At 33.6% G+C, this 26,272-nt stretch overlaps 1 protein-coding gene and 1 non-coding gene across 3 annotated transcripts in view; both read left to right on the forward strand.

The window, feature by feature from the left end:
- LOC149087984 (lachesin-like) overlaps positions 1 to 26,272 on the forward strand; it is a 294,258-nt gene that overhangs the window by 62,448 nt on the left and 205,538 nt on the right. The gene's annotated exons all lie outside the window — the stretch shown is intronic.
- TRNAA-UGC (transfer RNA alanine (anticodon UGC)) lies at positions 13,621 to 13,692 on the forward strand. Its single transcript has one exon. It is a non-coding gene; the product is annotated as a tRNA-Ala (tRNA).

Genomic DNA, 26,272 nt, shown 5'->3' on the forward strand with positions numbered 1-26,272 from the left:
ACTTTTGGCCGACGCTTCGAACACGAAGTTCGGTTATGCGTTGTGACAGGCCTTTTCTTTGGCTGACCAGAAAACGACATTGAGATAACGTTCAGCACATGAATTTTGTCTTTCCACTTCGGAAACGACTTCAGACTAACACTCCAAACATGAATTTTGGTTGTCCGCTCCGAAAAGAACCTTTCGTTGACGCTAAGGGTACAAGTTTTGGCTGTCCAGGTCAAACGGAAAAAAAGTTTTCTAATGCATCAAACACAACTTCTGACCGTTCGCTTCGGAAAATAAACGTCATTTAACTGCCCACTCCCGGATACGGCTTCTGGCAAATGCTTCAAACACTACTTTTGACCGTCCGCATTGAGAGGGAAAAATATTTTGACTGCCCACTCGGAATTTGACTTCCGACTAGCCCTGACCCTTGAGATACGACTTTTGACTGTCCGTTTCGGGAAAAAACCTTCTTTTGATTGTCCGTTTCGGGAAAAAAACCTTCTTTTGACTGTCCAATCCGGATTCAACTTTTGACTATTCCTCGAGATACGACTTTTGACTGTCCGTTTCGGAAAACAAAAACTTTTTTGACTATTTTGCCATACACTAACTCCGGTCATATATCACCATACGGAAATTTTCAACCGGTGTAGTTGGGTGGGAAATTAAGATGCCATCTGTCGGTGGTCACCCAAGGCTCGGATGGTAAAAAACTTGCTTCTGATGTACTTTTGGCTGGATTCGAATCCACGGACCTTGGCGGCAACCTTCACAGTAGAAGACGAGCATTTTACCACTGGGGCACACTCCTTTTGACTGTCCGTTTCGGGAAAAAACCTTATTCTGACAGTCCAATCCGAATTCGACTTTTGATTCTTTCTCGAGATACGACTTTTGACTGTCCGTTTCGGAAAGAAAATCCTTTTGACTGTCCACTCCGAATTCGAGTTTCGACTAACCCTCGCGACAAGACTTTTGACAATCTATCAAGATAAGACTTCTGGAAACATGCGACTTCTGGCTGTCTGGTGAGAACACGTTTGCTCCGAACACGACACCCCCCATCTATCCAAAACGTGGTGCGCCAAACCACATGGCTGCAAGGTGGTTGCATCCCTCCGTGATCAAAATTTCTTACAGGATTCAACAATTGCTATTCTGAAGTTAATTAAGCATAATATATAAAAACTGAATTTTATATATAGGTATATGAATAATTCTATATAAACATTATTGATTTTACATTAATTAATTTCCCGATGTTACAAAATATATTAAAAGCAAAAAAAAAGACGCTTCACATCTGAACTATAATAATCTTTTGCATGTGAATACAGTGATCAAAATACTGAATAGCTGTAATTAGAAAACTCGAGATACATACATATGCATACGGTGGAAAATCCCCGACGAGGGAAAACTCTTCACATCCAGAATCGATTTATTACACATGTAGGAAAATACAATACCGAAGTACAATAATGAATATAGAGTGGGAGGGGGGGGGGGGAGAAGAGAACCGCCCACTACAAACACTATTCCATTATGTTTTAAATTAGGGATTTCTTCTTGGATTTGGCGTCACATATCTGTAATGATAATATTGCTTCCCGCGATGTTTTTCTCTCATTGCTCGTCGTCGCTAAGAAACGAAAAACTAATTAGAAATAGAGGATAAAACAAGATGATCGACTTCTTTTTCTCTCTTATATAAATACAACATTTTCTTCTTTTTTTTCTATCGTAGAAAGTACTCGATTGAAGATGAATAGTGGATGGAATATTGAGAAACAGAAAACGCATACAGTTAGAACCTCCCCACTAACGGACACTCCCCGTTAACGGACACTTTTCTGACTCGGCGGTCCAGTGGAATAAGGCTTTAATGTTGTTATTCACGCCCCGCTAGCGGACAGTAAAATCAAGCAAACTCTAATTTATTAAATTTTTTTGTCACAAACCAAGAATTCGTCATATTCAACTAAGATTATGTTTAATCCCGAGGTGGAGTTGGTAAAGGTAAAAAAAAAAAATCGTCAATAAATTACTTAAATTATGTGTGATCCTCACGAATTCCCCAGATATCTTTAAGATCTGCCCAAGGAATTTGTTAGTGTTCGTAGACATCCACGCCCGAACCGGGATTTGAACCCAGACCTCAACAGTCAGAGGCTAGTACCCTAATCACTGGACTGCCAGGGAAAAAAATTGAACATGACTATGGTCCAGGATGGTGAATTCGAATGGTAATGTTGGTTTTGTTTGTTGATAACGTGTGAAGGAAGCCGACGTTATAAGACTGATAATGTTGTTGTGAATGTTTTTATCTTTTCTCTCTTTCTTCACACTTATTTTTTAATTTAATTTAATTTTAGTCGTAAAATATATGTGTAGTGCACGTATCATGGATGGGTAAAAATAATTAATTGGCTTAATGAAGAGAAGAAGACAGGTTATAAATTTTTTCATACTTATCAGACTTTCCAACTTTATTTGGTAATTATGAGCATAATCCCCAGTAAAAGTGATAAATGTAGTGAAATTTAAACTTTTATAGGTCTCTCAACCTTTCTTTATCGTGACGATTGGCAATTAGGCATAATAACCATCGGATAGGTCTGAGCGACACTGCTCAGACCTATCTAGCGCCTGTTTTGGTGGACGTACTACATTCAAACTTAGTTTATACACTTTATGTACCATGAGAAAAGGGGGGGGGGAGGGAGGAAAATGCAATAAAAAGCGCAATTTTTTCATCTACTACTATTACTACTACTTAACCGTACACGCACCTCGTGCACATTCCTCTACGAAACTTCTAACAAATCAGTACATATGTGTTTTGAGTATATGTGTTGTCCTTTAGGTATTTATAATTTCAGAATAATGCTTGTTTCGTATTCTTGATGGTGCTGCCATCTGTCTTCCATGCAAAAGTATAGATGGAAATGCTAGAATTTTCATCTTATGAAAGTATCACGTTGATGATCTGCATGCTCTATTTTTCTAAACTTTTAGAGACTTTTTTAAATGGAAGATCTCGACTCGCATTCACGGCCCTGAAAATGAAAACCAGCAGAAAACAAATTACAGGCGTTCACCACCGTATCGGAAACGGGATCCTGACGATAAGAGTCCATCCCGATGCCCACACGCCGCACAGTGGCTAAATTTTCACCTGGTGGAGAATATCGAAATATGGAACTATTACTTTTCCCTATAAATCTCTCTCCCACGACATCCTGAAAATTTAGCTGTATTCGGATGAGTACGTGAACGTTGATCACAAACACCCTGAATTTTTTCATCAAAAACGTCATCCTCATTCAAAACGACACCTCTGGTTATAGCGACAAAATTTCGTGCGATTCTCAATGTCGTTATAACCGAGTTTGACCACATTCTATCGAAGTTCACACTCAAATTTATGTATTATATTTTGTGATTTGTTTCCTGAACTACAATGCCCTGTACTCAGTTACACCTAACTAAGGTTGTAACATTTTGCTGGACAAGTCCGGATTAGGCGCAGGAAAGAAAATTCTTGTAGTGACAGTCCCTGAATACGGAAATACTTCGCACATTCTTGCATTTGTTGGATATCGTATAATTAACTACCGAGAAGAGAGAGAGAGTGTGTCTGCTACGCTCTTAATTAACTTCACGCCTCTGAACCGGGAATAAAACAGCCAGGCGATAAAAGGTGGGCGCGCGCACCATCCACAGAATTATTATGCACGGAATTCACGTAGGCTTAGCTCTGCAACAACAGCCTTTCACTTAGAGAGGTGCTGTTCATAATATATTCTCTGAGCCTCATCACTAATTCTTATGGAAGGAGAGATTGTTAGTACTAAAACGTGGTTTCATGTAACATTATGGAAGTATGTCACGGAAATTTCGATACAAGTTACGCGCTGGGAATTTCCCAAGAAAACAACTCCATCTTTTACGTGTTGGGCTTGGAATTTTGGGAAAAAATAACGATAACTTTCATAATTGTGCTTCAGTCAGAATTGGTATAATTCAGTTTATCCGATATAAAACTGTAATAAATCAGTTAAGTTATCCTATGATAACATTAAAATTATTATCAAACTTCTTCAATACACCGATTAATCAAACGCTCCTAGTAAGAAATTACAGTAGAACCTCTCGATAACGGACACCCATGGGACCAAAAGTTTCGTCCGCTAACGGGGACTGCCCGCTCATGGGGGAGGTACGATATACAGTGGGACCTCGTTTATGCGACTTTGGCATTTATACGGCGCTTGTTACACCCGCAGTTAAAATGCCTATGCTACTCTGAAAGTATTATACCGGTGGTTAAGCATAATCACCCAATCGTCTCGATCAAAAAAAAGTTCAATTAAATTTCACAACATTTATCACTTTTAATGGCGATTATGTATAATTCCAAAATAATGTTGGAAAGCCTGATAAATGTGGATAAAATTTATAACATCTCTCCGTTAAACCGATTAATTATTTTTACCCGAACATGATACGTGCACTAATAAAGTAACTAATTCATGGATTACCATATTTACCAATAAGAGCTAGGGAGTATACATAATCACCGTTGAATATGATAAATTCACGATTTATGAACAAAAAATCATAAATTAGAGTTTGGGAAAAAATTAGATTCTGTCTGATTTTACTGTCCACTATCGCGAGTGTCCGCTAACGGGGAGTGAAATACATTAAAGCCTTATTCCACTGGACCAGGAATCCAGTGTCCACTAACGGGACACGAGGAGTGTCCGTTAGGGGAGATACCACTGTATTATCAAACAAATCTATTACTCGGCGCTGCCCGGGTATTTTTATATGGGAGCATTAAAGATCGACTGATTGACCTTACTATAGGCCAATTGCTATATTTAATTGATTAATTACATACTAAAATTTTTAGGAATCGGCAAAATATACTGTAATGTATAATACATCAGGAAAGAAAAATGAAGAGATTTAAATCGCTTTCGGACGAGGAGAAATATTAAATGAACGAGCTGGAACCTTGGTTTTCAGGTTCAGGGTCTGATAGGCCTATACCAACTTCGTTGCCGGCTAAGGGCAAATATATTGCTACCTTCATCACTCGGTACCAAATTTTCATTTTTTTTCCTTTACGCGAATTAAGGCAAACAATGTTTGTAAGGCGTGCAGCGTGATAAAGTAATAATGTTAATAACGAAGCCTTGCGACTGAAAGCCCAACAGATTGCACGATATTACGATAGTGGAAATTACAGTAAATCGAGAAGCGACGTGATTGGCTGAATAGGGCTCTTCACTCAAAAAAAAAAATCGTGTAATCGCGGAATAGAGGTGCATTTGCGGAATATGCCACCCGACTAGTGAAAGGACGTAGGTTCTATTCCTCGCGAGGGCAGTTGAATTTTCTTCCTTTCCTAAATTCATCTTGGCATCAGCCAGCTGTTGAAAATCTTCGTGTGGACAGTGGCTTCATCGTTGGTAATAGCTATAATTTCAGAAACAATTAACTGCTAAAGCATCACATAATACATCAATGCACTTTTGCGTTCGTAATGTGGGAAATTAAAGAAATGAAAAATAAATGAAAATAAGAGTTCTCTCTCTCTCCCATTGGTCAGTTTCTTGGAAATAGCGTTTTCAGAAAAACGAAAATTGATAAGTTTCAAAATCATAAAATCACGTTTTTCACAATTTCTGGCCGTTCTTCCAATTCGTGACCAAATTGCACACTTGTTTTTGGATATATAATAACTGGTTACTTAAACAACATATTTGAGAATTTGAAAAAAAAATTGGACATTAATTTAGCATAATTTTTTCTTTGTAATTCGTGTAAATCTCCAATTAATAAATTATTTAATTAATGTAAACTAATTAACTTAATTTCATTAAATTAAGTAATTATGATTTTCAGATGTCGTGACAAAACAATTTGAAAGAAAAATATGTTTTGCACTTTTTAAAAAATTATTTCCCTCATGGTCAGGGGAAAAAAAATTCCGGAACAAAAATTGGGATAAAATTTCCAAAAAATGTATTTTTCATAATAAAACCAAATTTATTTGTAAACGAACTTCAAAAACTACTTTATGGGATCTTTTAATTTTCAAAAATGTTCATTTCATACATTAACTGAAAATTAATTGAAATTATTTTTTTTAACAAAGCGTAGCGTGAATGTCAGGAAAATGCCAAGAAATAATATTCTTTCACATATTGGTAATTATGTGACAATTTTTTGAACTTCTAATTTAATTAAGGCAACTGACTACGTGCGGAACACTTTTTTTTACAAACACTGTGATTTTCACAAAACATGTGAGGTTTAAATCATAATACTGTTGTACATAAGGGGTCATTCAAGTATTACGTCAGCATCGAGGGGGGGGGGGTTTCGGCTTTGCTGACTTTTGATTACAGGGGGGAGGAGGAGGGGGTCAAAAAGGGCTGAAAATCTGCTTACGTAATACTTGAATGGCCCCTAAGGACATAAAGTGAAATTTCTGAAATATCTCGATTACTTTTTGAAATATTCTACATTTTTTTTCTCAAAATTGGCCCATTTTCAGTACTTACGCCAGACATTGTACACTGAAAACCAAACCATTTATTTGAATAGTTTTCATGCAGTATGTTGTTATCTGTGCAATGAACTAAAAGTTTTAAGATGCACATGAATGAATGAACGCCAGAACTTTGCCACTGGACTTATCCCGTTGCCGAGATCTCTTCCAGCCCAGCTTCGTGGCAGAGTCTGGAACACTTTATTTAGTGTAAAAAAAAACAAAAAAAAAAAAAACTTTTTTATAATATATTTTCCCCGGGCAATAGGGTACTGTCGCGATTAACAAATTTTGTGGTGATTACAGACGAGATGGGATTAGGAGTTGGAGAAGTTTCGGGGTTTAGTTAAGATGAATGTACACATATTTAAGATGCACAAAATATTATCTGAAATACTGTAGTTTTCGTGACACAATACGTGAATTTTCACATAATAATTAAATTATTTATACCTAAATCGCTGTAATATATTAAATTCTAAACATATAACCAAGATGTTCATTGCACAGCTAACGTTAACTGGAACGCTGTTTAAAATTTCCACGAGAATATCTTGCGTTGTTGTTGAGAAATGTGATTTCGCGTGGAATAAAGTAACGATAAAAAAAAACTAATCTTTAAAAACCACGTTTGAAAATTGTTTGTTGCCTTTGAAACCATTGTTGCAGATGATTTAAATCAGCCATAACTTTGTTTTTACTTATTGCATGTACAAGAATGAAGCAGTTTTGGATTCTGTGTAAAACATTCTCCCAAATAAATATATAAAACCATTTTCGTGGTATATATGAATGGTCAATATGAACGTAGTCTATTGACTTAAAACCATACGATAAAAATTTGAATTCAAAATATTATTTGATTTCGAAATGTTTATTTCCTAAATAAAACGAAAATTTTAGTTTCCCATTGATTTCGGACATTAAATACCCAATTAAAAAAAATTGTAAGAAATCACTCTAAGCCAATAAAAAAATTAAAAGAAAAACCTCGTTCACGTAATCTTATGTAAATTTCCTTTAACTCCAATCTCCATAAAAGATAAACCCAATTTAATTTTTTTTTCCTCCCCCATTTCCCAACTCATGGATTAACACTCCATCATAAGATAAGTTATGTGACTGGATTCAACAAACCATCTGCGGGGATACCAAAGGTACTTAAAATAAATTTATGACTACAAATGCATATTATACAGTTAAAAGCCTTCTTGGAAATCGGTAGAAGAGGAAAAACAAAGGAAAAAATATGAAAATAAAAGGCACCGAGTTGTTCGTAGGGATCAAAATGGAGTAACTTTTCACGGAAAAGAGTGGAAACATTGTGTTTACTATATGGAAAGGAGAAGAAGGGAAAAAAGAATCCTTTTTTCCCGACCATCTTCTCCTTGGACGTGCTACTTATTTTCTAATCCTTTTAGATCTTGTTTAATCCCTATGAGCTGTGGTTTTAGCAAGGAAAATTTCCCCCCCGAAACGACTTTTTTTCTTATCAAAAAACCAAAATTTTTATCGATAGGTTTTTTTTACAAAATGATAAAAAACACAAAACAATTTTTTTTTTTTGTTAGAATACATGGGAACAAGAGTTCTCTAAGATTAAAAGAATTGTTCGGTAATCCGTAACATTTCCTTCCCAATTAGTTATAGTTCCCTTACTTTGGTGTGGGGATTATTATTATTTTTACATAATAATGTTACATTCTGAAGTGATGAGTGGGTTGGTTTTAATGAGTTCTCGTATTGATCAGAATGGTGATAGTAATTATTTTTTTTTTTTAATGGTGGGGGTAATACTTGTTTTTGAATTATTGATAATGTTAATAAACTCAGCAGAGCAGTGGGAATTGATTATTTGTTCGTCGCTGGATATTACTTGAACCACGGAATGAAGGGTGTCCGATACATTCGCGAGTACAGGGTGGGTAAAAAGTCCGTAGAAACTTTAAAAATGAATAAAAACCGGAAAAATAACCGAAATAAAAAACGGTTTGCAGGGTTAGCGTCGCTGGGTCACGAGAATTTTTCTGTTTAAGACAGGAGAAAAAATAACTCTAAAACAGCCGATGGGTTTCGCTGGTACAAGTGACTTCAGTGGAATTATGCGAATGAGATGATATATAAGGACTTGTGCGCTCATAATCCACAACCAGTTCACCGTTGTAAACCGTGTATGCGGACTTGCTGCACTCTGGATTTCTGACTCACCTGCAATGTGTTATCCCCTGTGTTGGTGGTAATATGGAACACATACTGCTGTATAAACGATTTGGAAGCATTCTGTTCGTTATTTGCGTATCTTTTCTTTGACTTGTGTACGTCAGCGCCACCCATCGACTGTTTTTTTGTTTTTTACAGTCAAAAAAATTCCCGTGACCTAGCGATGCTAACCCTGCAAACCGTTTTTTTATTATCAGACCAGACCAGACCAGAATTGAATTTTGAGCTGATTCCTAGCCCAGGAGGGCCAACTGCCGTCATAAAAATTGGCCAAGAAGGCCTGTGAAGAGGAAAATGTGTTAATGTTTGTAGATAGATATGTGTTTGCGTGTATGTGTAGTGTGTGTTAAAAGAACTGGTCAGAACTGGTCGAAAGTCATGATCTGGGTATAAACAGGCAAAAGCCACCATAGTCCACAGAAGCAGGTCACACAATCTGCAGCTAGCAACATCTGTTCAAGGTGGAATAGGGGAAAAACATCACCCGGGAGTCGTGACGCAAAAAAACCCTGGCAATAACATAAAAAATGCAATACAGGTAACAAAGTTCTGTTTTAACTCAGTGCATTAAAAATTAATGGGGATTTATATTGACAAAATTTATGTAGGCAAAACAATCCCTAAAATTCAAAGAGCCTTCTCACTCTTTTTTTCCCCCCCACATGTACATTATATACAACCAAAGTCCAATATACAATTGAAAAATATGTGAATATACAAGAGACAGTTATTAAAAAATGCAAATCGAATAGATGCGAAAAGATGTGAAAAAATGTCCAAAAGTGCAAGAATACAGATATGCTAGAATGTGAGTATATACAATTGCTAAAGAGGATTCATGTATCAAAACAGCCCTATTTGTTTGGGCCTCCTGTACTTCCTTAAGCAATCCGCATCATAGTCACTATTTCCTTCAAATCTTTAAATTGAGAGTAAATCGAATTGATCATTGTTTAATTTCTTTATATAAGTGAAAAGATGTGAGAAATATCCACATTTTTTTTTATTTCGGTTATTTTTCCGCTTTTTATGAATTTTTAAAGTTTCCAAGAGCACTTTTTGCCAACCCTGTAGTTTAAAAGTTAATTGAAGATTTAGTTCAAATTTCTGGTGATAGAGGGCGCTGCACGAGAAGAAATCAAATAATATTAGTCATGGGTCTTTCTTCAAACTCTTATTTGTTCGAAACCTTCGGGAAGCTTCAGATGGGCCGAGGTAAAGCAATTTCACCACAAGAGTATTAATGCCAACATCACAATGGGAACCTTATGTAAGCGCCGGTAACAGTAAAAATTTAGAAATGAGGTGTTAATCGTGTATGAGGTGTATTTTGTATGACTCTGACTTACATTTCCAGTGATTTTCCCTTATGCAGTGCTCACTGTTAACAAAAAATTTAACTTTTTTTTTTCTTTTTTTGAACCGAAAAAAATCCAAACCCACCTTCGTGAGGAAAAACAGTTTTCCAAATCACATTCAAATATACTACTTCCTTCAATTTTTATGAATTTCCAAACTACCGTATATACTCGTGTATAAGCCGAGTTTTTTTGTGGAAAAATTCGTTCCCCAAGTGGGGTGGTCGGCTTATACTCGGGTCAGTTTTTGATGAGAAAATATCGACCCCCGCAATCAGTAGTCATTTTTGTAGCATTATTGATATAGGATATGTTCAAACCCCACAGAACTGATAATGTCTAAGCCGAGGCAAAGAAATCGAAAACATCATCGGCTGGTGGTGTCTAACGTTGATTGTACAGCCTTTAGATGCCTTTAGGCCATCAACAAACCTCTCAAAGACTATTTGAGGAATTTGTGGATCGAATGGATGAGTTCCAATGATAAAGAAACTACAAAGAGTGGTGCCTTGAAGAAACCTTACATTGATTTAGTGAGCCATCCAGAGGCGTAGAATTGTGTTTCCGCCGAAATTATCATCGGATCCTTCAAAAAGTGTTGCATCAGCAATGCGATGGACGGAAATGAAGATATACTCTTTGAAAGTGACAATGGCAATGACAGCCCAGATGAAGATAAAAACGAAGATGCCGCAACGCCTATGATGATCTGATGGATTACCATACAGTGCCGTCTTAACGCATGAGCTCACTCGGGCATGGCCCGGGGGCCTCAAGACAAGAGGGGCCTCAGAAAAATAACTTGGCCCGGGGGCCCATGATGCTCTTAAGATGGCCCTGTTACCATGACCTTGGAGACTTAAAAGAAACGGATTAAAAAGCTTGAATCATTTTCTATTGTAAATTTCCGCAAGCTATTAATTTTTTACATGAAAATATAGTAATTTTTTACATGAAAATATAGTAATTTTTTACATGAAAATATAGTAATTTTTTACATGAAAATATAGTAATTTTTTACATGAAAATATAGTAATTTTTTACATGAAAATATAGTAATTTTTTACATGAAAATATAGTAATTTTTTACATGAAAATATAGTAATTTTTTACATGAAAATATAGTAATTTTTTACATGAAAATATAGTAATTTTTTACATGAAAATATAGTAATTTTTTTCTCAAAAATGCACGGATTTTTTGGGGTCGGCTTATACACGGGTTTTCAATTTATTGCTGTTTTGGTGGTCCTGAAGTGTGGGGGTCGGCTTATACACGAGTATATATACGGTATTTAAGAATTTATGGGACACCGTATACATTGAAAGCATCTAGATTATGCAAAAGACACTTGTTCTTATCTCATTATGTAAAAATGAGTACAAATTGTTTAAATGAATACTTATAATGGATCGGCAACAGAAGCATTATAGAAATTTAGGCGGTGGGGGGGAATAGAATCAAGCGACGGTGAGGTTCCAAAAACTTAAGCTCACACGGAAATATTCTTAAAGTTTTATTCTCAAAAAAAAATTATTAAGTACTTTCATCTCATCCAGAAACACATAAAAAAATAAAAATTAGCGATGAACTGCAATTATTAATCTTGCAAAAAAAAACTAAAAAATAACAACAATTGGCTACTCATCGCCTCTCTCGCTACTTGACCTACATATATGAAAAAGAAAAATTATTTCCCCTCTCTCTAGCTCTTCTTTTTCTTTTCTTCCTTCCCTTTTGATGTGAATACGTCTTTTATATCATCCGACGATACTGGATACATTCGCTAAAAGTTGCGTGACGACATAGTTTAAACGCTCATATCTCAGGAGGTATCTAGAGTATAGTAAAACCCCTTTTAACGGACAGACCCCCTCAAAAATGCAGTCAAACAATAATTTCCCCCGTGTAAAGTACGCATTTCAATCCCTTGATTAACCCTTCTTTAGTGGGAGAAATATTTGTCCCGCCATTGTCCAAAAGTGAGGTTTTTAGTGTATATCAGTGTTTTTTTCATGTCTGTGAGTAAATCTTGTTAACACGAATCCAATGACATCCCGCTTATTTTAATACCTCCTCCGGTCTGGGCACTAGGATCGCAGCCCGCATGCAAACTAAATTGTTTTACGCTGCATCTCGAGAGGTTCGCAACACAAATGGAAGCTAATGGCGTCGTCTGATAGGCATTCATCCTATGATGCTACTGTGGTTTCAATACGTCTTTTCGTCTGGGCACCAGACCCACGGCCTGCATGTGTAAAAAACCGTTTTACGTATATCTCAAGGAGTTCCCATCGCAAATGAAAAGTAAGTGTTTTATATTAGATATTGCAAAGACCAATCCGTGATGACCCCCGAATGTTAATAAGTCTTCAGGTCTGCACATCAGACTCGGGGCCCGCATTAGTGACGAGATTGTTTTACGCTATATCTTGAGAAGTTCGTAACACAAATTTACGACATTGGTATCGTATGTAAGGTATTCCAAAGAGAAATCCAATGACATCAATTTCGTTATGCCAGGCTTACCACGCTATTCTAAACGTAAATAACGTATTCATGTGAAAACTCGCGACCTATGGCACATATAAACTACGGCTATAAACACTATGGCACAGCCTACCCCGATTGTTTTCCTCCTTTTTCTGTGCTATACCTGATCATATGCGTTGTTTGAATGCCGTCTTTCTGGATTTTTAAATCTATTCTTCACCTCTATTGGCATTAAAAATATTAATATTTACTGCTTTTTTTTGAGTTGCCCATAACAATTTCCAAAAACTTCTTTTCTTTTACATTTTTGTGCATATTTAAATGAACAGAATCAATTGTATTTTCCTCAAACCTTTTTGAGGACGTCACCATGGAACACTTTACTTGTCAGGTATAAAGAACAGACAGCGATTCGACGAAACTGATGGAGTGGCTGGCCGTCAACGCCGAGATATTTTGCGGGATTTTCTCGCTTATGGTGATGAAACACGTCGAGCATTTGTAGCTGTTTTTCTCCATAGCCAACAGGGGTTATGGTATTTTACTGGCGGAATGTTGATTCTACAGGCATACTTCCAATTAGAAAAAGTTTCAAAATAATGTTCGAAACCCAGATATGTCATTCATGTTTCTAGGAGTTGTATAGTTATTAAAATAAAAAAAACCAACTTTTTATACACGCCCCGTGTGCCCCAAAACGCAATTAGAAAGTTGTTGCCCTGTATCTCCTTATGCCAACAAAAAAATTCCCTGTTTCTAAGTGAAACATTCACAGAGATGCATTTAGAAAAGTCCTCTCCACTTGTCAATACAAGATTCATTGAAAGACTGGTTATTTGTGGAGATGAAGATTACAAGGAAGAAAATTCATCACTGCCCCCACAGGGACTCGAACCCCGGTCTCTCGATTGCTCTACCATCTAAGCTATGGAAGCAGATAGAATGCTAGAATGATAGAATATACGCTCCAAGGTTGAAATATTCTATCTGCATCCATAGCTTAGATGGTAGAGCACTCGTCCTGCAAGCGAGAGACCGGGGTTCGAGTCCCCGTGGGGGCAGTGATGAATTTTCTTCCTTGTAATCTTCATCTCCACAAATAACCAGTCTTTCGATGAATCTTGTATTCACAGAGATATTTGAATTCGAAAAACGGAGGAAAGTTGGAAAAAAAACCGTGTTGAACGCGCGTAAAATGGTTTTACTTTCAAATTTAGAGTTGTTTTTTCCGCATCTTTCCTCCGGTTTTTTGAATATCTCAGTGAATATTTAGCTTAGAAACATCGAATTTGTTTTTGTTGGCATCAGGAGAGACATTGCAGCTATTTTGTGATTGGGTTTTGAGCAGACTGAGGCTGTATAAAAAGTTAATTTTTTATTTTATTTTAATAACTATACAACTCCTTGAAACATGAATGGCATAGCTGAGTATGACGCGTTATTTGAAAATGCTTTGCCAATTGGAAGTATACCTCTAGGATCAACATTTCGCCAGTAAAAAATGCCATAACCCCTGTTTGCTTGCACCCTGTGTATATATAGGCCTATATATGTATTTAGAAAACTCTTTTTTTCTTTTTTTTAAAATAAAGACAGTAAAATTGAGAAAATAATTCATTTGAGGAATAACATGTGAAAAAAAAAATCACTGCTGGTTGATAAAAAATGCTTCAAATGTCCGCAAATATAAACAAGAACACAAAACGAATTTTATTTTATTTATTTTGTTAAATGAAACAGAACAAAAGCAAAGTAGCTTTCCGACAGACGAAGAACAGAAAACTGAGTAATAGAAAAATATCAGCACTAGGAAGAAGGAAAAATCTGGCTTAGAACCCACAAAAGATCCCAGCATAGAGGGCGCCGCTACAGGATGCGGGGTCCGGGGTAGAAATACTATTCAGGGACCTGGTCTAAATGTTCATTTTAATCCATAAAATGACGTTCCATGTAGAAACGAATGAATGAAATCTTAAAAAAATAAATCTACAAAGTCGAATAGACCTTTAAAAAAAAATCTCCAGTGTTGAAAACTAATCCGATAACTCTTCACCCCTAACATGACGCCACACCATAACGCTCAGAGTGACACAGTGTCACAACCGATCACGTTACGCCGAAAGTAACAACATCCACACGTCCATAAACTACGTCAAAACGTCGAGTCAGATGAAGAATTAACCGATCACAGGTGAACAAGTGAACAGCGGGAGTGGCGTATAAAGATACAACGCCATCTATTATTAAAACGTCCAACGTAAAACACCATTTCCCTTTCTACAACTTTTAATTAACGTCTCGAATCCATTTCTCGCGCAAAAATAGAAAATACACAACAGCAATTTTTTTTCTTCTAATCTTCACCTTCTATAAAAAGTTCGGAACAGATAACACATATATATTTTTAGAAAACTCTTGTCTTCTTTAAAAGTAAAGTTTTAAAGAGAAAATTTTCTTTGAAAATAACACGTGAAACAAAAAAAACAAAATCACTGCTGGTAGATAAAAGCTGCTTCCAATGTCGGCAAATCAAAACAAGGACGCAAAACAAAATTTTTTTTAATCAAAAAAAAAAAAAACTAAAAAAGTAAGTAGCTTTCCGACAGACGATGAACAGAAAAATGAGTAATAGAAAAATATCAATATAATATAAAAATATAAGAAAAATGATAGAAACAAGACAAGTAGGAGGAGAGAGAAAAAAAAAAACCCCTTTTCTTAAGTCTTCAAAAATATATATTTTTTCTGCCTTGATTAATGTTTATCGCCGTCAGAAAAGCTTATCATAAACTGTCAAATGCACTTGTCTCAAGTGGCACATTCAAGAAGAAGACAAAGTGAAGAAGAAGAATATATATAAGACACACAAAAAAAAAAATGCATCATAGCTAAATATATTGACTAAAGACAACGAGAATAAATACAAAATAAAAAATATATCTCGAAGGTCTTTTGTTTTCTATTCCCCCTCTTAAAAATCCTTTTCCTTTACTTTAAAATAAATACAAAAACAAAAAATTCTTTGAAAAGATGTATCTTATAAGACCTCTAAAAATACTGGAAAAAAAAATATATATATACATCTATCGAGTTATTCACGAACAATATGTTTTCTACATAAATATAAAATATTACGAGACCAAGAGATCTGTAAGAAAAATCAAAAAACCAAATTTTCTTTGGAAGTTCAAAAGAAAAAAACTTCACCGTGAAGTTTAATGGAAATAAGTCTTTCCAATGTTTTGCTTTGGATTTTACTCTTTCTCTAAATAAAACAGAAATATCATTGATTTGTTTTTTACCTCTCACGGACTCTCGAGAATACGTGTGAGAAAACGATATATATTTGGAATTCCAGAATATAAGTATCACTGTAATTTTTTTTGCTTCCCCCAAGCTTATGGCCTTTTCACACGCATGTTAAATAGGCATTTATTCTTGGAAATTTGATGCTTTTTGTTTCTTGTTATTATCTTTTTTTTCGCCCTCTCCCCTTGTGAGTGGGAGTTGAATTATATTGTGTAAGTTTGGATATTACATCGGGTGAGATCCAATGATCTTTGTACATCACAAAATAATAATAATAATAATACGAAACGTGTGTTGAGGAGAAAGAAAAAAATGCAGAGAAGTACCGTGAATGATATTCAGAGAAAATGATTCCCAGTGAATATATAATAATAATATTATCGAGCATCGTGACATACTAACATTAGGAAAAGAGCAAAAGTCTTTACGATGCTTTTACAGTTTTAAGGAAAACACGGTTTTAGATTTTGTTTTTTTTTTCCCTCGGAATTATTATTTTCTTGGGGGGAAAGCATTTCCGTTTATATGTATTAGAGACAATTTTAAAAGCCGGAATACATAAAATCGTGGAGTTTTGGACGGAGTTCATTTCGTATCCCAAGACGATATTTTTCGACTTCTTTTACGTTTATTTGAGAGGAAAAAAAATTATCTTTTGACTGCAGTCTGAAATATTTTCAAAAATTTCGAGAATATGTTAGAGAAAACTTTTTTTTTTCCTTCCCCATTTCACTGTAGTATTCTAGTTTTTAGGTATTTTCGACCGTAAATTATCCTTAGTTTTACTTGGAATAGATGAACTTTTCCGGTACATCGTGTTATGATAGTTCTTAAACATTCATGTTGGGTTTAGTGTAGAAATTCATTTGGGAAAGGTCTTGGGTTCAATTTTTCAACTACTTTGTCTATGATTTTCTTATTCGTATTCAAAGATTCTATCATATTTGAAATATATTTATCCAGTTACTTACGAATAATATGTTCTCCGCATAAATATAAAATATATTACGGAACCAACATCTCTAAGAGCGGGAGTTGAATTACACTGTAAGTTTGGATATTACATCGGATGAGATCGAATGATCTTTGTGCTTCACAAAATAATAGTAATGCAAAACTTGTGTTAACAAAAATAGAGAAAATGATTTCCAGTGAATATATAATGTATAATAATAACATTGAGGCATTGTTACATACTAACATTAGGAAAGGAGCACAAAAGTCTTCTTTTGTGCTCTTCAAAACGATTCTTTTGCAGTAGGGACAACACGGAGTTGGATTTTTTTCCCAAGGATAATTATATCATAGAAAAGCATTCCGGTTTACGTGTATTCAGAGACAATTTTAAAAGCCAGAATACATAAAATTCTGGAGTTTCGGAAGGAATTTATTTCATATCCCTAGACGATATGTTTCGACTTCTTTTACGTTCTTTGGATAGAAAAAATTATCTTTCGACTTCGACTGCTGTCTGAAATATTTCCGAAATTTCGAAAGTGTTAAAAAAACTTATTTTCCCTCTCTCCATTTCTATGGAATAATCTATTTTGGTAGTTATTTTCTGCCGTAAATTATCCTCAGTTTCACTTTAAAAGAAATTTTTCTTATATACCATGTTATGATAGTTTTTAAACATTCATATTGGGTTTGGTATAGAATTCACTTGGGAGGAATCTTGAGTTCAATTTGTCAACTGCTTCTGTCCATGATTTTCTTATTCGTCTTCAAAGATTTTATCGCATTTAAAATTTTTTTTGTGGGAATGATATTTCACTTAGAAATGACAAGCTGTATATTTCATGTAACTATTTAGTATTGCCCGAAAGGAATAAAAATGCTAAAGTTTATTATAAAATATAAAATATCAGCATCTAGAAGAAACTGTAGCTTAATGGTTTCAAACGAAAACTAATTATTAATAACATTTATAAATTATTAGTAATAATTAATATAATAAGTATGTTTAATTATAAAATTAAAATATTTCCGTGAAAGTTATAAAAAATAAAATTTCTATACTGCCCAATAAAATTATTGATTGATGTTTTCCACTTTTTTTGCGTCTTTAGATAACACGATTTCAAATAACTTGAAATATCACTTATTTTAAATAACACGAATAAAGTGGGGGAAAATGAAGAATCTCAATCACAATTTTCCCAAGTTCTCTTTTTCATTAAATAGAAAAAAAAACCACAAATTTTACTGTTTCGCATTCAAAGATTAGAGACTGTAGAAAATTTATTTTTCACAAATTTAAATAATAATTATTTTTACGACTTATTGTTTTAATATTATGTTATATCTGAATTTTTCTCTTATTTTATTTCAATTTCAGAATCAATCTTAGAATTTTTACTCTTTTCGGACACTCTTCATGGAATACATTTTATATGGACATTGTATCATCGACATCACTAACATTTGTAATTAGTTATTTAAAGTTCCGAATGAATGATAGAACTTGACTCGATAGTTTTTGATTGTAGATTCTCTCTTATCCACAAAATTATGTTAAAATTTGACAACTTGATGATAATTTACAATTTTTCTACATGATTTTGAACGGTTACAAAATTGAAAGCTAACCTTTTTTTGAAGATTATAAGTTACTATTATTTTAAAAAATCGAGTGGATAAGAATATATTATGTTAAAATTGTAAAAATCAAATTCTATCAACGAAAATTATAAGTATGTTTTATGAGTCATCAGAATTTTTAAAAAGTCAGTATCATTATCCTAACTTTATTTGTATTTAAAAATATTTTTTCCTCTTAAAACTATACAGGTCTGTGATGAAAAAATTTTCTTAAAAATACTCAGTGTTTTTCATAGTTTTTTTTTATATGAATTAGAGTAAAAATAATTCAAAAAAATCCATCACGCACAGTTTTATTACAAATCACAGGTCTAATGTGTACGAATTTTGCATATTTAAGAGCAACGTAATATTATATGTATGGACTTATGAAACATATTTATAGATTTAAAAAAAAATAATTAATACAAATTAATAATTATTATTACTAATTAACAATCACTATTAAATAAATAATTGCTACTAAATTATTAATTATTATAAAATTGATAATTATTACTAGTTATTGATTCGGGGAAAATTAAGTAAAAGCAGCACTATGCCATAACGGAAATAAGTATTATTTTATACTTGTTAGACATTCAGCTCATATCAAAGAGTGCTTTGAAAATCTTGAATTGCTCAACATTGATTTTGTTGCTGAAGATAATTCAATGATTTTAGAGCCCTATTTTGGCACTGATTCCGAGTCTGGCATTGATTTTGTGAGACTGGCTCTAGTTTCAGAGATATAGTGAAAATTTAATGCCAATAGTAATACATAAGCAGCATACAAATGTCGGGAGGGGGAAGCTCTATGAATGGTCGTCTCAACATCATGGGTCCTCGAAGGGCCGCAACTAGGGGAGGGGAAGCAGGTGGTCTAATATCCCGGGTGCTAGTACCCGAAGAAGCAGAAATTTTATCTTTCAATTCCACCTTTGTTGCATCTACATTGCCAAAATGTGTGGTTGCCTGGTTGACCAAGCATCTAGTTGCGGCATTGGCGTTCCCGGGCAGAGGGATTTTCTAGGGCTCCAATACTTAGCTGGAAGTAAGAGCTAACCTATTTACATTTACATTTGAAACCTACTTACCATTTACCTACTTACCATTTACCTACTTACATTTGAAACCTACTTACCATTTACCTACTTACATTTGAAACCTACTTACCATTTACCTACTTACATTCGAAACCTACTTACCATTTACCTACTTACATTTGAAACCTACTTACCATTTACCTACTTACATTTGAAACCTACTTACCATTTACCTACTTACCATTTACCTACTTACCATTTACCTACTTACCATTTACCTACTTACATTTGAAACCTACTTACATTTGAAACCTACTTACATTTGAAACCTACTTACCATTTACCTACTTACATTTGAAACCTACTTACATTTGAAACCTACTTACATTTACCTACTTACATTTGAAACCTACTTACCATTTACCTACTTACATTTGAAACCTACTTACCATTTACCTACTTACATTTGAAACCTACTTACCATTTACCTACTTACATTTGAAACCTACTTACCATTTACCTACTTACATTTGAAAACCATTGTACCAGATCTCATTGTGTAGATTTCCTATATAGATATGAGACCTCGGGCCATGCCCACTTGCGTCCACAACACATTGAAACTGCGCGTTATAAATAAATATGGTAAATCATTGTCAAAAATATTTCAGTGATTTTTGGGTGGTATTAGGGCTTATCACTATAATGACAGAGTTAAGATATACATGTATATATATATATATATATATATATATATATTTACATATAAACATTTATATTTTTATTTTATCACTCCATAAATACATATCTTACATGTATATTATATATGTATATATATATATATATGTAACTCGAATCATACATATTTACATTTTATTTTAGATTTGAGTTACGATTTCATATTCTCCCAAAATATGAAATCGATTTCTGAAAAAAAACCTTACATGTTTGAAAAAATTTGATTTTCTTTTTTAAGTGTCCTAATTCGGAGCTCAAAAATCCATCTGAAGAAATAATAAATAAAATTCAATAATTTTTTTTAAAATAAAATGAAATATCATGATTTTTCATCTTATTAGAAATAACATTAACTTAATTGGAATATCTAATTCGTATGAACGCACATTTTATAATCACGCGAATTCCGATTAGATGTAATATCTGATAATCAATAAAAATTTTAGGACTAGGAAAAAAAAAATAATATAAATTTATTTTTTGTAAATCACAAGATACCCAGAAAAAATTCTAAATTCTACTATCGCTGATATAATGGAAATATTCAATAAACTCCACCACGAATATTAATCTCCCTAGTTCCTAATTTATTTATAAATATCCATCACGTTTCAAATTAGATGAAATCCATAAAAAAAATTCTATAGCATTTTTTTCACTATTTTTAATTTTAAAAATTTCCAATTCACTCGATATCTCAAATAATTACGATGCTATAACGCAAAAATTTCACACAAAAAAAAAATGATGATAATAATAAAACAATAAGATGTTATTATCTTAAAAACATTTTTTTAAAAAAAATGTCATCTTAGAATGACTTTCGTTTTTGAAAGTTCTTTCATTTTTGAAGTATCGAAAGAAACAAAAGAAAAATGTTAACTTTTTTTCTTTTTAATATTAAATTTCATTATTTTCTTTTACTATTATTATTTCTCACGGTATTGGAAACCATTTGGGGGAATGTATATGCGGTTCACCTGCCTTAGAGTATTAAGTAATCTCAAGTAAGAAAAATTGAAAAAAATATATATATTTTAAAGATATCGAGAAAAGAGATAATATAAAAATATGAAAGAAAGAAAACTTATCCTATCACATTTAATCCCTCGAGGATATATTTGCTTTTCATCGTTTTTAAAAGTTCTCTCTTTTTTTTGAAAAACTCACACACACACACACACACACACAAAAATGAGTTTGATGCTTGAGAGAACTTCCATTTTTCCTGCGTTCATTTTTGCCTCAGGAAATTTCCTCGAGATCAGTCCCGATTCTGATAGCTCTTCTCCTTTTTAAATAATAATAATAATAATAAAAGAGTTAAAAAAAGAGATATTATATAAAAATTTATCTTACGTTCTTTGTTCATGACAGTAATATCTCTTTATCATTCTTCTATGTGATTTCTATTATCGGTCGGGTGATACGTCATCTTATGCACATTTGATCGTTGTCTAGATTTTGGTGCTGGTGAGTCTAATTTCTGCCGCTGTGCGATGTTTTGCATTTGTGATTATTAACCCTTTCAGAAACATATTATCAAAAAACAAATGAAATAGAGTCGCCCCTCACTTCAATAGTTTTTCTGTCTTCACTACTGAAGAGCCTGGTATGATAGAATGATAACTCTTTTTAATGAAAAAGTCAAGATCCGGCTTATAAGCAGCATAATTCGTTTCCTTATAAATTAATTATAAACTGGAATTATATGACTTTATCAAAGAAAGATAATTCCGCATGTATGCGAATATGAAAATTCTAATTTCCCTGGGACTGTTTTTCTTCGGTTACATTTCTCATGGCATTGTCAAATTGTTACCAAACGTTGTTCATCAGTGAGTTCTGGTGAGTTTTATCAGAGAATTTTTTTCGTTCTTTGACTCAGCTATTAATCAAATCGAATGTAATTTGTCGTCAAAGGATTTTACTATGTTATATCTTCGGTTTGCAATGTCATTCGATGGATTAAACTCATGCCAAATTTTGCATTTTGCATGTTGGAATTTCTAAAATCAACTTTTGAAAATCGCGTAAAACAGGAGATACTATATAGAATAATTACTATGTATATATTTTTGTAAGTCGTTTTAGTTCTAAGCTATAGAAATATTTTTTTTTCTTCTGAAAATTAGTTAGTTTACAGCGAATTAATTGGCGTGGAACTTTAAAGTACCGTCTCAGCACTCTACGTTTACAATAAAAATAAAAATTTACAAATTTAAATATGTTGAATAATACAGTTACAGAATGAATATTTATTCATTTCCCCAATTCATTCTCATAACAAGAGAATTTATCAATTACTTATTAATTAAATGAACATGACTATGGTCCAGGGGGTTGAATTCGAATGGTAATGTTGATTTTGTTTGTTGATAATTTGGAAGAAAGCCAATATTACAAGTCTTACATTGTAATGTTAGTAAACTTATAATACGTCACCCTACTCCACTGAAGAAATCACTTTTCGTGAAAGCACTTTTTGGAAAATTACCATTCAAATCGGAAACTCTTCGTACAATAAACACGATGAGTCTTACAGACCTGTTGACAAATTTCAACATTGAACTATTTCTTATTTGGGAATGGTTCAGCTGGGATTGTTTTTTCTTGGTGAGTTTCTGTTCTTGGTCAGCTTTAGCTGAGAACGTCTTCGTGGCAGAAAATCGACATTTTGTTTTTTTTTGTCTTTTTATAAGAGAGAAAAGTTTAGTTTGATGTTTAGTTAATTTTTCATGACTGAAATCATTTGAATAACTAAAATTTGTTTTTTCTGTAAGAATGTATCAATAACGAGACAGTCATCAGCGCAGCTTACTCCGTTTAACTAGTCAGTCCGCTTTTGATCTCCCAAGAGTGACGTAGTGAGGAGGTTTGACTGTATACCTGAAAACAATTAAATTTTCATTAAAATTTCATTCAAATTTGCTTTGACTCGTGAGTCAAAACTAATACAATGAACAAATTTAATACAAGAATATATTCGGAAAATTTCTGCAAATAAATATCAGATATTATAACAGGCAATATAGTTTTAATAACGTTTCATTTTTCGGCTCATATATACTACTACCATACACAAATATCTCGGAATGTAAATCGTAGAAAAAAGCAATAAGGCAACGATATCGTTATTCAGGAGATTCATTTCACTCCCACGCAATATACATACAGAAATTCCTTTTTTTAATATAATATTTACGGGTAATGCGCATATTTCGTACAAAAGCGCCTTTGTACAATTTACAGTACCTAAAGCGCGATTTAACAGGGAAAAGGGCACCCAAGAAAAGCAAACAGACCCCCCCCCCCCTACTATTCAATAACAAAGCTGTTCTCGAGAAATGCAAATATGATATTGCTTTTCTCGGAAGGGAAAATTTGTGCAAACAAACCGTAACGATATGTGTAAGATATAATATATGCATTCATATTATATTTATTATGCGTAAGATCCCCTAAACAAGAAATATGTACGCAAGATAGGAAAAGTTACCGACCTAAGCGTTAGAAATTAATGGAACATCCCGGTGTTTCCTTGAGATAAGGATTACCAACAACTCTAGAATTGAATATTGCAATTTTCTATCAATTTCTTATTTCCTAATTTGTTAGCGTTTTCTTTGTAATGGGATTTACTCAGGCCAGAATAGAATATTCCACTCGAAATATAAGAAATATATCATTTTCAATCACTTCACTTCCTGGAATATCATAAAATTCTGCATGAGGTGTCCGATATATAATTATTCTTTAATTTCATTAATTTTATTTAATTCATTACATGATTTTCTCATTAGGAAAATCTAATGAAAGACGTATTTTGAAGTAATTATTCGGAGAACTGAGCTGTCATTTTTGTTAATGGCCTTGATCTCACGAGATATTTTTTAATAATGAATATTTTCTTATGAAATGCATCTTGTGTTTGTGATATTTAAATGGATTCGATTTTAGCTCTAATCACGTGATTTCTTAGGAATAGGTGTTGTGGTTGGGGGGGGGGATCATTTAAGAAAAAACAATTTTGGTTCAACATTTCTTCTGGTTTAAAATTTTTGATACAAAAATTTAAGACAAAAATAGCACGACGCATTTACAAGATTATTGTAAAACAACAAACTGCCATGTGCTAGTATGTTTTTCATTTAAACTTAAAAAAAAGCATAGTTTAATAACCTTTTTTTTGTCCCATCGTCCCCTTCTTCAGAAATTTTTTTCTCCCATCGCCCACCAACGCAATCTAACTCATAGGATCCTATGTTATACCCGTAAGTTCTACCACCCCCTTGGAACAATCTATCACCCCCAGAGGGCATTAACGCCCACGTTGGGAATCACAGATTTAAAGGTTTTATAAAACTATCGTATCGCGTACACCTGGATTTGAATCCCACCGACGACGCCACAGTGGTGGTCGGCTGATATTGATATCCGTGGTTACAAACTTCGAGGTGTGTGAAAGTGAGCCTATCTCCCTCTTACAAAAAATTAGGATAGGCTGCGTCATAGACACTGCCGCATATTCTGACGTGAATACGTTCTTTGTGCCTTGAATCGCCAAGTAGGTGTGGACTTAAGGAGTCACATACCTCTTAACATGGGGGAAAAGTTAGAATATTGTTAAAAATACTATTTAACCATTGATTTATTAGAAACTTTTTCACATATTTTTGATTAAATATGCTATCCTATGCTTGTGGTATACAAGTTCACATATCTTTAATACTTAATTTTTTTTAATTTTCAAAAAATACATTGCAAATAGCTTGCGCTCATAATAAAATGGCATCAATGTAATCATACAATATTAAATTAAAAAAGAAGGAAACAGTCCATTTTTCATAAAACGAACTAAAAGATTGAAATTGCATTGACTCATTCAAAATTTAATTTTAAATTTAAATTTTCAAAAATTATTTTCAAAAAAATATATTTCTTTTAGATATAAATAAAATATTTATGAATTGATCTGAAGTCTTTTAGTTCATTCTATGAAGTGAACCGTTTTTTTCATTTTAATTTCAATATTGTCAGGTTACATTGATGTCATGTTATTTTATCATGCGTGCAACTGTTTTTAATGTTTTTATTTTTTAAGTTTTAAAAAATTATGTATTAAAGATATGTAAAATTTCATACGAGCATAGGCTAGCATATTTAATCAAAAATATATGAAAAACATTTCTAATAAATCAATGGTTAAATGATTTTTTTTAATGATATTTTAACTTTTTCCCATGTTATAAGAGGTATGTGACCCCTTAATGAAATCGATATCATCGGATTGTCCTTAGAATAAGTAAAAAATACAAATACAACGCCACAACAGGCAAAATGCCCAATGAGGTGGCTGAGAACAGGCATTACCGATTTCGTATATTTTTGTTACGAACCTCTCGAGATACTGCATAAAACAATTCGGTACGAAAACGGGCCGCGATCCTGAGGCCTAGTCCGGAAAAGGTATTAAAACCTGTGTCGTATCATTGGGCGTTTCTTAGAAATGAATATCTGACGATAACATGGGCTTCTATTTGCGATGCGAACCTCTCGAGATAAAGGATAAAACAATTTCGTTACGAAAGTGAGCCGCGAGCCTGGTGCCCAGATTGGAAGAGGCTAAAAGTGCAGTCGTATCACATTGGATTTTTTCCCAACGAAATCCACCAGCCCATGCATCAAAAACACTGATATGTTCGAAAATCCTCCTGAGATATGAGCGCTTAAAATCATTTCGTTACGGAAATTTTTGCGAATGCCCCAGTATCGTCAGATGATTTAAAAGACGTATTCACGTCAGACCCTCGCCGCTGAGAGCAACAGACCGACAACGATACAAATTCAGCCACAGTTTGAAAAATGCATGACAACACAAATATTCAAGCTCAACACTAGGTACGCACTCAGACTGTTAGAAGGTACACATACACACTTTCTGTACAGCTCATTCGGTGATAAATTA

This window comes from Pholcus phalangioides, unplaced genomic scaffold (assembly GCF_987345545.1).
Source record: "Pholcus phalangioides strain wild (caught in Gottingen) unplaced genomic scaffold, Ppha-v1.0 ptg000003l_1, whole genome shotgun sequence".
NCBI lineage: Eukaryota > Metazoa > Arthropoda > Arachnida > Araneae > Pholcidae > Pholcus > Pholcus phalangioides.